Consider the following 9,860-nt stretch of genomic DNA (forward strand, 5'->3'; position numbering starts at 1 on the left):
AATAAACCGAACTTAGCTTGATCACAGTCATGACAAGAATCCTTTGCAACTGTTGCTTTTCTCGGGAACTCGAGTATATTCTATCTCGCCAGTCTTATCGCATGCGTGTCCGTCTGGTCTTTCAACCATTCATAAAGTCTTACAGCTTTCACTTCTTGCTCATTTTGACATCGGCCTTCTGTCCTCTGTAAATGGTTTTGTAACGCTTGGAAACGGTCCTGTTTGCTGAGTATTTCGGCAACTCGTGTACATGACATTGGTTGCCTGTCTGCAGAGCGTACGAGATTTTTGTGGGAATTGTGAGGTTCAGGCTGGCTAATTTGCGGTAAGGGATTTTCTTTTTGCCTGCTTTTCCCTGACGAAACTGAAACGATCTCTGATTCGTCTGTGATAACTGAAAGAGTATGCCTTCTCGGGATGGCTTGCTTCCTTTTAATTTCGGGAAATGCCGACGGTTTTCGATTCAATGAATACATTGGATGATATCCTGCATCCATGCTTTTTTCTAAATTCCAAAAGTCACAATTCTCTTCCTGAAAGGCAGAGTGGTCGATGCCGGCTTTTTCTGCTGTTCGTCTTACATTCGGCAAACAACGGATGTCTCTTGTTTCCAAACCGCGTTTTGCCAGTAATCTTGTTGTCGAAAAGGTGGGCCCTGATTTTTCCGACAAGGTGAGCATTTTCAAAGAGTTCTGGTTGTGTACTTTTCAAGACAGTAACTATCATCGGGCACTTGTCATAAATGATATTGCACTTTTGGAGACCAATATTTTAAAAGATTCGGAGTCTAGCACAGTGAACACTCGGGTCACCATGGGGTCAGAGTGTTTCTGAGAAACAAGCCAATCAGATTTTCTGTTTACGTCGTGATACTTCTTGTTATATAAATATATATATGGGTTATTGACCAAGCGTGAGGTGAAGATGGCTGGATATTGGCCAAGTTCTTTTTTACGTGTTTATGGACGGAGACGAAGTTGAGGTCCATACTGAATGAACATGCAAAAAGACCGAACAAACTTGGTCAATAAGGAATTTATTACATGGGTAGGATAAAGCACCAGCTATGGCTCCATCTTGCCCTCTCGGGTAGACAATCACTGCGCGGTATTTGGTTCATTTTGCCCGCTCATGGAACTAGTCATATAATAAGAGATTATATTACGGCTTAGTCTTGAATCAACCTTGTTTGTTTTGACGCAGGCTCAGGCATTCGCCCACAAGTCACAGCGATATTTGGTTTTCTTTTGAAACTGGCGTGATATGGTTGGCTGCACGTGAATGTCTCAGGTAGTTTCGTGTAACACGAAATTTGCATTGAATTTTGGGCGAATGCACATGTGGGCCTTAAAAAGGTGATAGAAATGTTATGTCACTTTGAGATGCGAGTATTCTCTCTTTAAAAACAACGTGCGCATACTTTACAAATAAATCGTGTTAAAATGATAGAATTTGAATATGAAACCATTAAGGACTGAATGAGCTGAAATGGGTTTGGTTTTAGCGGAATGAACACTACAAAGAAATTAAATTCGTCAGGGAATTTTGGGAGAAACATAACAGAAAGGGTAAAGGTCCGTTAGCTCTGAAGCTCAATTGATTGAAAACGAACCTCTATGCTTCCAATTTAGTTTGACTGAAGAAAAGTCTTCCAGGAAACCAGTCTTTATTACGTCCCTAGAACACACAAAGGGCAGCAATATCTCCCGGCTTGTAAACCCTGATCGCGAGGTAGTGCTTAAATAAACGAAATGCCGTTAGTCCCAACTTAGCCCTGTTTTAAACGTCGCATTTCACACGTGCCGAATCTAATGCAAATGAGGAAAATCTATTGTTTTCGCTCATTTACATTAGATTCGGCACATGTGAAATAAGACGTTTGAAACGGACCTAGGATCTACGACGGCGACGTCGACAAAAACTTCGCCTCAAAGTACAAATTTACATAATCCGCTTAAGTCTTTCGCGGTTACTTCATCTCGTTCACTTCGTGCAACGTTGGCAAATTATCCTAACACTAAATTTATACGAGGGGTTTCAGAGTTAGCGTTGTCGTTAAAACCTCGAATTTGGTGATATCAAGTTGTTGTTACGCAGACTGACAGCAATAAAATGCATGCCGCGCGTTTAGCACGATTATTTTTTTCCTCTTTTGACCAAAGATCTTCTTGTTTTGTGGCGTTGTCGTAGGCGTAGCCGTTTCTTAAACTCCCCATAATATCACTTTGTTCGTGGCTGCCGCGTTACTAGTCCGTTTGCGCCTTGGAACTTTTTCCTTGTCGACATTTTTGTGACTGACATGCAATCGAGGCAGGTGTTGTGTCCAGTCGGAAGAGACGTGACCTGCACGTGCGAGTAATATTTTGCCCGACAACGCCACCAAGTAGGTGGAACATTATATTGATTAAAAAGGGGAAAATACTTGTGCTGCACGTGCAGCACTAATTTTCTGTACTCCACAAATGATCATTGACGACAACGTGAGCAAACAACAATGAAAAATTCATTTGAAAAATCTATTTGTGCTCTATAAAACCGTTCGTACCTATCCAGTTACAGGATAGTTCGCCCGTATTGTACAAGGTAAACAACACGGAATGATCGCGGAATACTTGCGATAGCGCTAAGTTATATTTTGGAGTAAGCTTTTCTTTTTACGTTGGTGGGGGCCATGATTTAAACCCTCTAATACGCCATTTTGAAACGGGAGTTCGGACGGACTTACAGTATCCGTATTGATGAGGACTGCTGTGTCAAAGAACTGAAAGAACTGCTCTGATATTTGAAATCATGACCAAAATGGTCAGTGAAGAAAACAGGAAGAGACAAAAATGTCTACGTTTTAAATTATGGGTTATAAGTGGGCTTGAGAGCGTGAATAATCTCTCTTTAAAGGGGCTAGGTCACGCTATTTTAGGTAATTTTGTTTCATTTTGTTAATTATGAGCTCTAAACGTCAAATTGGCAGAGCAAGAGTCTTTCATTTGCAAAATCACGGCCACATAACAAATGAGAATGATTTTCCAGCTTTGTAAATGACATTTTGATAAAGATTGATATAAATTTGAAGAAAGGTGGGCCGACGTTTTTCAAATTTAACCAAATTCAATCCACTTCAATCCTCTCCAGTTTTGTCCATCCATGTCCCTTCTTGGCTTCCCTGTGTTTTGTTAGAGTTCTTCTATAGTTTTGAACAGTTATTTTGATATTTTAGTTAATTCTATAACCATTCGATCAGTGCTGAAATTGCCTAAACTAGCCCCTTTAAGGAGGCTTCCTACAATATATTTAGCCTATATCATTAGACCTTAGACGGCCACAGTTCTTACATGCAAGCACCTACAGCCTTGAAACTCTAACCACGTACTAGAGGAAGTTTGAAGTTTGTAAAAATGTAGTTGATATGGCGTTGTAGGTTACCATGGCAACGAAACAGTGACATCATGGTTTTTGATTAGCAGCAATTTTACGCTTTATTCGATCTAAACTTTTGAAATGATACGCAGGTTACTAATCCTGAGGTGTTTGTCTAACGTTTGACAAAGTTTGAAGAAAATCGTAAAAGCCGATTTTAAGTTATTCGAGAGAGAAGTTTTTACGCCTAAAATACTCAATTTGTCGTTACTCTTACAATAACTTTCAAAAGAAGCGCTGTTTTTAATATATAGAAGAATCGCTTGTCATGTAAGTCTTTAAGAGGTATCAAGCTAGCTCTCCGTGAAATTTCATGATATAAACTGCTTTTGATGTCCGTTTACAAACTTCAACGGAAAGCATTATATTTTGCGGAATCTCGTCAAACTTCGTTCCCAGAATGTCTGGCGGTCTAGCTGAAAACTGGTCTATTAATTTTTTTTTAAAATCCTGTATTCTGTAATGAAGCACATTTCCAAATAACTTGCCAAGCGCCGACAGAATTGAAGCTTTTTAAGACACTGAAATAAAATTCCAAAGTTCGGTATATTCTTTGAATCTCCGCTCACGTTTCAAAACTCTCTTTGTTTACACCACTTGAGCTGGCTCTTCCACATTCCAGCATGCAAAACTGGTTCCACTAACGAGTCCCAAGTATCACTTTGGTCACGTGCGCGTGGTAACACGTCGTGTTGGAAGAAAAAAATGGTTTTCCGAGGAGAAAGCAAGAAGATAAAGGCTGCGGCTTTCAAACGCAACAATTTCCAGGCTAAACAAGTGAAAAGTTAATACAGGATTTAAAAAAAAAATTAATCGACCAGTTTTTCAGCTAGACCGCCAGACGTTCTGGCAACGAAGTTTGACGAGATTCCGCAAAATATAATGCTTTCCGTTGAAGTTTGTAAACGGACATCAAAAGCAGTTTATATCATGAAATTTCACGGAGAGCTAGCTTGATACCTCTAAAAGACTTACATGACAAGCGATTCTTCTATATATTAAAAACAGCGCTTCTTTTGAAAGTTATTGTAAGAGTAACGACAAATTGAGTATTTTAGGCGTAAAAACTTCTCTCTCGAATAACTTAAAATCGGCTTTTACGATTTTCTACAAACTTTGTCAAACGTTAGACAAACACCTCAGGATTAGTACCCTGCGTATCATTTCAAAAGTTTAGATCGAATAAAGCGTAAAATTGCTGCTAATCAAAAACCATGACGTCACTGTTTCGTTGCCATGGTAACCTAGAACGCCATATCAACTACATTTTTACAGACTTCAAACTTCCTCTATTACGTGGTTAAAGTTTCAAAGCTCTAGGTGCTTGCATATAAGAACTGTGGCCGTGTAAGGTCTAATGGTATAGGCTAAATTTACTGTAGGAAGCCTCCTTAACTGTCCAGCAAACAGGCTCTTCTTTCGCAGTCTGACATTTGCAGACTGCAGACTGCCTACAAATAGCACTGACAAACAGTATTTAAGTCTAAGCATCCATTTCAAATAGCGCTGATAAACAGTATTTAAGTCTAAGAATCCGTTTTAAAACGGTCAGCTTTCAATAATTGTGATTTAGGGTTAGTCTGCAGTCTGCAAATGACAGACACCGCTCTTCTTTAGGGTAAAATCAAAGGTTTATTTCGAGGAATGGTGCACAATTAAAAGCGTATACATGTACTTTGTGTATGTGCGTCATTCATTGAAGAGCTGATCGAAACAAATTTAAACTCGAGGAATGTAACTCAGCAAAGAACCTGATAGAACTGAGGCTACGTTTTAAATTACTAATTTCAGACTGAGTCTGTAAATATTCAGTCGTGCTTGAGCGCTTTATTAGACGGTTTCCAGAAAATGTTCGGCTAAGTACCTCGAATCTTTGGGCGGATTTTAAGTATTGAGAACTCAGACGTCATTGGACGTCTTTCTAACTCTACACACAGAATACTGTAATACTTATTACAAGCGATCTGTTAAAGGAGCTAGCATTTTATTGTCAAAATCTGTATTGCAAACTTTCCCTTCAATAGAGTCGATTATTTCAAAAGACACGAAATACAAACTTGACTAATGACGGATAGGTGAGTACAATGGAGTGGAATCACTATTATAAATGTTATAAAAGCAATTGATCCTTCCGGCCTCAATGGTCCTTAAATCGTTCACTACAACCATTTATATTTTAATTCTTGATGAGATTTCATTGCCGGCTGACTGGAGTAATAAAGATAAGCTAACAGATTGCTCACCCACGGCCAAAACACAACGGAGCAGCCATCGATTTAGTCGTGCGCGTTTTAATAATCCTGCGATCAATACCCCGCTAGGAGGGTCATGAAGGGGTAAAACGGGAGCCGGGAATGACCTACCCTGGGTGCCAGAGGTTTTTTTCTCGTTGGGGGCGACAGACTATTGAGCGGCGAAGCCGCAAAAGCGAGTACTTCGCTTTGACGCTCCTCGCCGCTGGTGAGCGAGAAGACCTCTGGCATCCAGGGTAGGAATGACCTGATTCTTCAGTGGGAAAATGAGATTTGATCACTGGAAACTGGGATTTTGTTACTGGGAATGGGAGATAAAGAGTCCTAGGTGCGACTGGGATTGGCATTATCAGAGGTTATCAGGTATTATTAAATTCTCAACCTCGGATAATGCATTTCGCGTGCTCTGATTTGTTCACTCAATCTCGGTTATCAGCTCATATACCTTAGTTTGACCTTATACGGTAAACGATTCCATTAAGCGTTGCTAAACTAAAAATTATTTCGCCGGAAAGCGAAATTTCTCTTTGAATAAAGCCAAAAAAGAAAAAAAAACAAATTTTGTGGAAAGTTTTTGATCAATCTCGATGTTTAGAAGTACGCGAAAAGGCAAAACAAGGTTTTTGTGATGACCCTACGTCTGTCTGACCACAAGGTATTATATAACATGCATCTTCATCAAGTTTTCTCGATTTCGCTTGGATTTTTTCTCTTTTTTCGCTCGTATTTCGTACTTCCAAATTTTTGGGAGTTTAAGGAATTTAATAAAACAATTTTTCCATTCGCGCTTGTTGGATATGAGACTGGTTATAGCCAACTCGGCGCTACACATCGTTGGCTATTTACCATCTCATATCCAACGCGCTTATAGAAAAATTGTTAATTAGTTGTGCTTAAAATTCCTAATATGAAATATTTCTTGCGGTCTTCTTGCGTTCCTGACCACTGTCATGTGAGAGTGTGGACCTTCCGGATGCTAACAGACTTGTTTTGAACCTCAAAACTCCCTACCTACAACATCCGTACCTCTAATACGGCTTCACTAGCAAGAATTGACTGCCCTAAACCCACTGCAACCAAATGTAATCAATCAAAAGGAAGACGCTCAGATGAGGTATTGCGGGGCAAGGCGCCTTGTTAAATGTATAAGGCACACGAACTGGAACGTGCATGAATGTACCCTACGGATTTGCAAGACCTTCGGCCTAAGGGTTGTTTTGGGTCTAGTGATGAGTGTGAAGACTCCAGGGAGGAGGTGGGGGGGGGGAATACTGGTGAGGACACTTCTGTTGATGAATTTAGTAATGATGACGATGACAGTAACTCTCAAGGTGACGTAAGAGAAACGGGAGACTGCACCATTCAGAATGCTTTTTGTGATAGCAGGCCTTTTTCGGCGGACACTTGGTTATCAGATACATCGCACTGTATTTATTGCCTCCGTTCCCTATCATAACTCCGGTTGGGATTTTTGTGGCAGGGACTGGAATTTCTAAGAAAACTTGCCAGTGAGACTGGGATTTTGTCCAAATTTCGATCACTCGATTTCCAAATTTCTGATCTCTTCTGATTAATGAACGTAAGACATAGAGTTCATGTGTAAAAAGGAGCGTGAACGATTTTTTAGAGCTTTTCAGGTTGCTGCATACGATAAATTAGAACGATGAAAATACGACGACTGGGAAATGGGATTGCCACCTTCCCCCCCTCCCCCTCCCCCCTTCACGACCCTCCACTTACCGGCAAAATAAACCGCTTTTCCTAGTAATTTTTATACAGCGGCCAAAATACGAGGCCGAGGAGGTGTGAGAAGTTATGTCATGAAATTTTAGTATTTTTTCCATGATGCGCCCCTTGAGGCAACCGGCTTAAAGTTGCACGTGCATCTGAACTTAAGCAGCACGTGATCCCTTCGGATTAATGAACGTAAGACATAGAGTTCTCAAACTCATTAATAATTCATAAGCCAAAAACAAAAGAAATCACTACCGTGAAGGAAGTTTCGATAAGTGGTCTTAATTAGCATAAAATTTCGCCAACTTTGATCCCAAATATCTCTTAAAATACTGATTCCTTTGAGAAGCAATATCAAACACTCGAAAGATTGTTTCATCGGATATCCAACCACCTCGAAATCGGTTAAAAAACTCGGCCTTCGGCCTCGTTTTTCAACTCGCGTCTCGGTGTTTGGATATCCGATGAAATACTCCTTCTCGTGTTTGATATATTACTTCAAGTGTAAAAAGGAGCGTGAACGATTTTTTAGAGCTTTTTAGGCTCCTGCAGCTAAATAGGATAAATAAGAACGATGAAAATACGACGACTGGGAAATGGGATTGCCACCTCCGCCCCCTCCCCCCTTCACGACCCTCCACTTAGCGAGCTAATTAATTATTAGATAAGGTGATTGGTGTAAGTGACGTTTGATCAGAGGCCGCATGATATAATGGGCGAAGTAATGAAAGGTAGTTGATCAGGCTCGAGTTTTTAGTTATGGGCTTTTTTGCTCTAGTGTAGTCATGAGGTGCTAAAACTGGTCGAAACTCGTAGGGCAAACCGGCTTTTACGTGGGGCTATATCAGAATGATGACCGCAAGCTTACACGATTAATTCAGTTACGTAATTAACTGTTATGCAATCAGGAAGGCTTCATTCAAAATTCCAAAGTTATAGACTTGTAGTATCACTTTCTTGAAATCAGTAGGGAATGATTGCCTTGCTGCTAAGCAGACCTTTTCCCCTTCAGTTAGAGTTGAAGCCACAACTAATTAATTAATAGCTTTTCTATTGTACTGACTAAGCCGACAGATTTTGTTTGTCAAAAACGTTTTTGTGGAAATTCGAAGCTTTCCTTTTTTATTTTAGTAATGTAACAGACATACTTTTTCCTAGTTATTTGCATTTGTGGCTTTTGGAATGCTCTTTAAGGCTTGGGCCGATAGAGCTGGCTGTATTTAACGCAATACCAACTTGAACCGGAAGCGGTTTTCCGAGTGCCACATCGTTTTAATTCCCCTCAAAAGAAGTTGAAATATCATTTGAATATTGTTTTTCGCCACTCAAACCTCTTCTGCCAGGGATTTTAAAAGATTGCAACAATGTTTTCTTATCGGGCTCTGACAAGGCGAGAATATCTCAATAAGATTATTTGCTCACTTTGCACAAACGTCAATTATAACGAACAAACAAGTTTAATTAATGAACTGAAACTGGATCAAGAATTACATCAAGTTAGCATATGCTGTAAAAAAAATATTGGAAACAAACCCATCAACACTGGAACACGCGTTAGTGTAGCACAACACTGGAGTTATGTAGCTCTATAATGATCCATAAAGTGACAGTAAATTTCGATACTAGTATTGTCAACATATTGTTGTTTCTACAAGGCGGATTTTAATTCATACTAATTACCGGCAAAATAAACCGCTTTTCCAAGTTATTTTTCTCAGCGGCCAAAATACGAGACCGAGGAGGTATGAGAAGTTAGGTCATGAAATTTTAGTATTTTTTCATTATGCGCCCCTTGAAGCAACCGGCTTAAAGTTGCACGTGCATCTGAACTTACGCAGCACGTGATCTCTTCTGATTAATGAACTGAAGACATAGAGTTCATGTGTAAAAAGGAGCGTGAACGATTTTTTAGAGCTTTTCAGGTTCCTGCAGTTAAATAAGATAAATTAGAACGATGAAAATACGAGATTTTGTATTATTTTGCATTATCTATAAACACTATAAAAATTAATAAATATATCTGTATATACAACCGATACAATGCTCTAATTATCTTCTCAAGACGCTTAGGAGCAAACACGCGGATATTGTTATTACATCGTCTCCCAGATCTCTGTCATGTTATAATAAACCGAATTTAGCTTGATTACAGTCATGACAAGAATCGGCTTTGCAATGTTTTTCTCGTCTTTGAAACTCGGCAATATTTTATCTCGCCAGTCTTATCGCATGCGTATCCGTCTGGTCTTTCAACCATTCATAAAGTCTTACAGCTTTCATTTCTTGCTCATTTTGATATCGGCCTTCTGTCCTCTGTAAATGCTTTTGTAACACTTGGGAACGGTCGTGTTTGTTGAGTACTTCGCCAACTCGCTTACAAGAGATTGGCTGCCTTTCTGCAGAGCGTACAAGCTTTTTGTGCGAATTGTGGAGCTCATGCTGGCCGATTTGCGGTAAGGG

The sequence above is a fragment of the Montipora capricornis genome, chromosome 10 (assembly GCF_036669925.1).
Source record: "Montipora capricornis isolate CH-2021 chromosome 10, ASM3666992v2, whole genome shotgun sequence".
Taxonomy (NCBI): Eukaryota; Metazoa; Cnidaria; class Anthozoa; order Scleractinia; family Acroporidae; genus Montipora; species Montipora capricornis.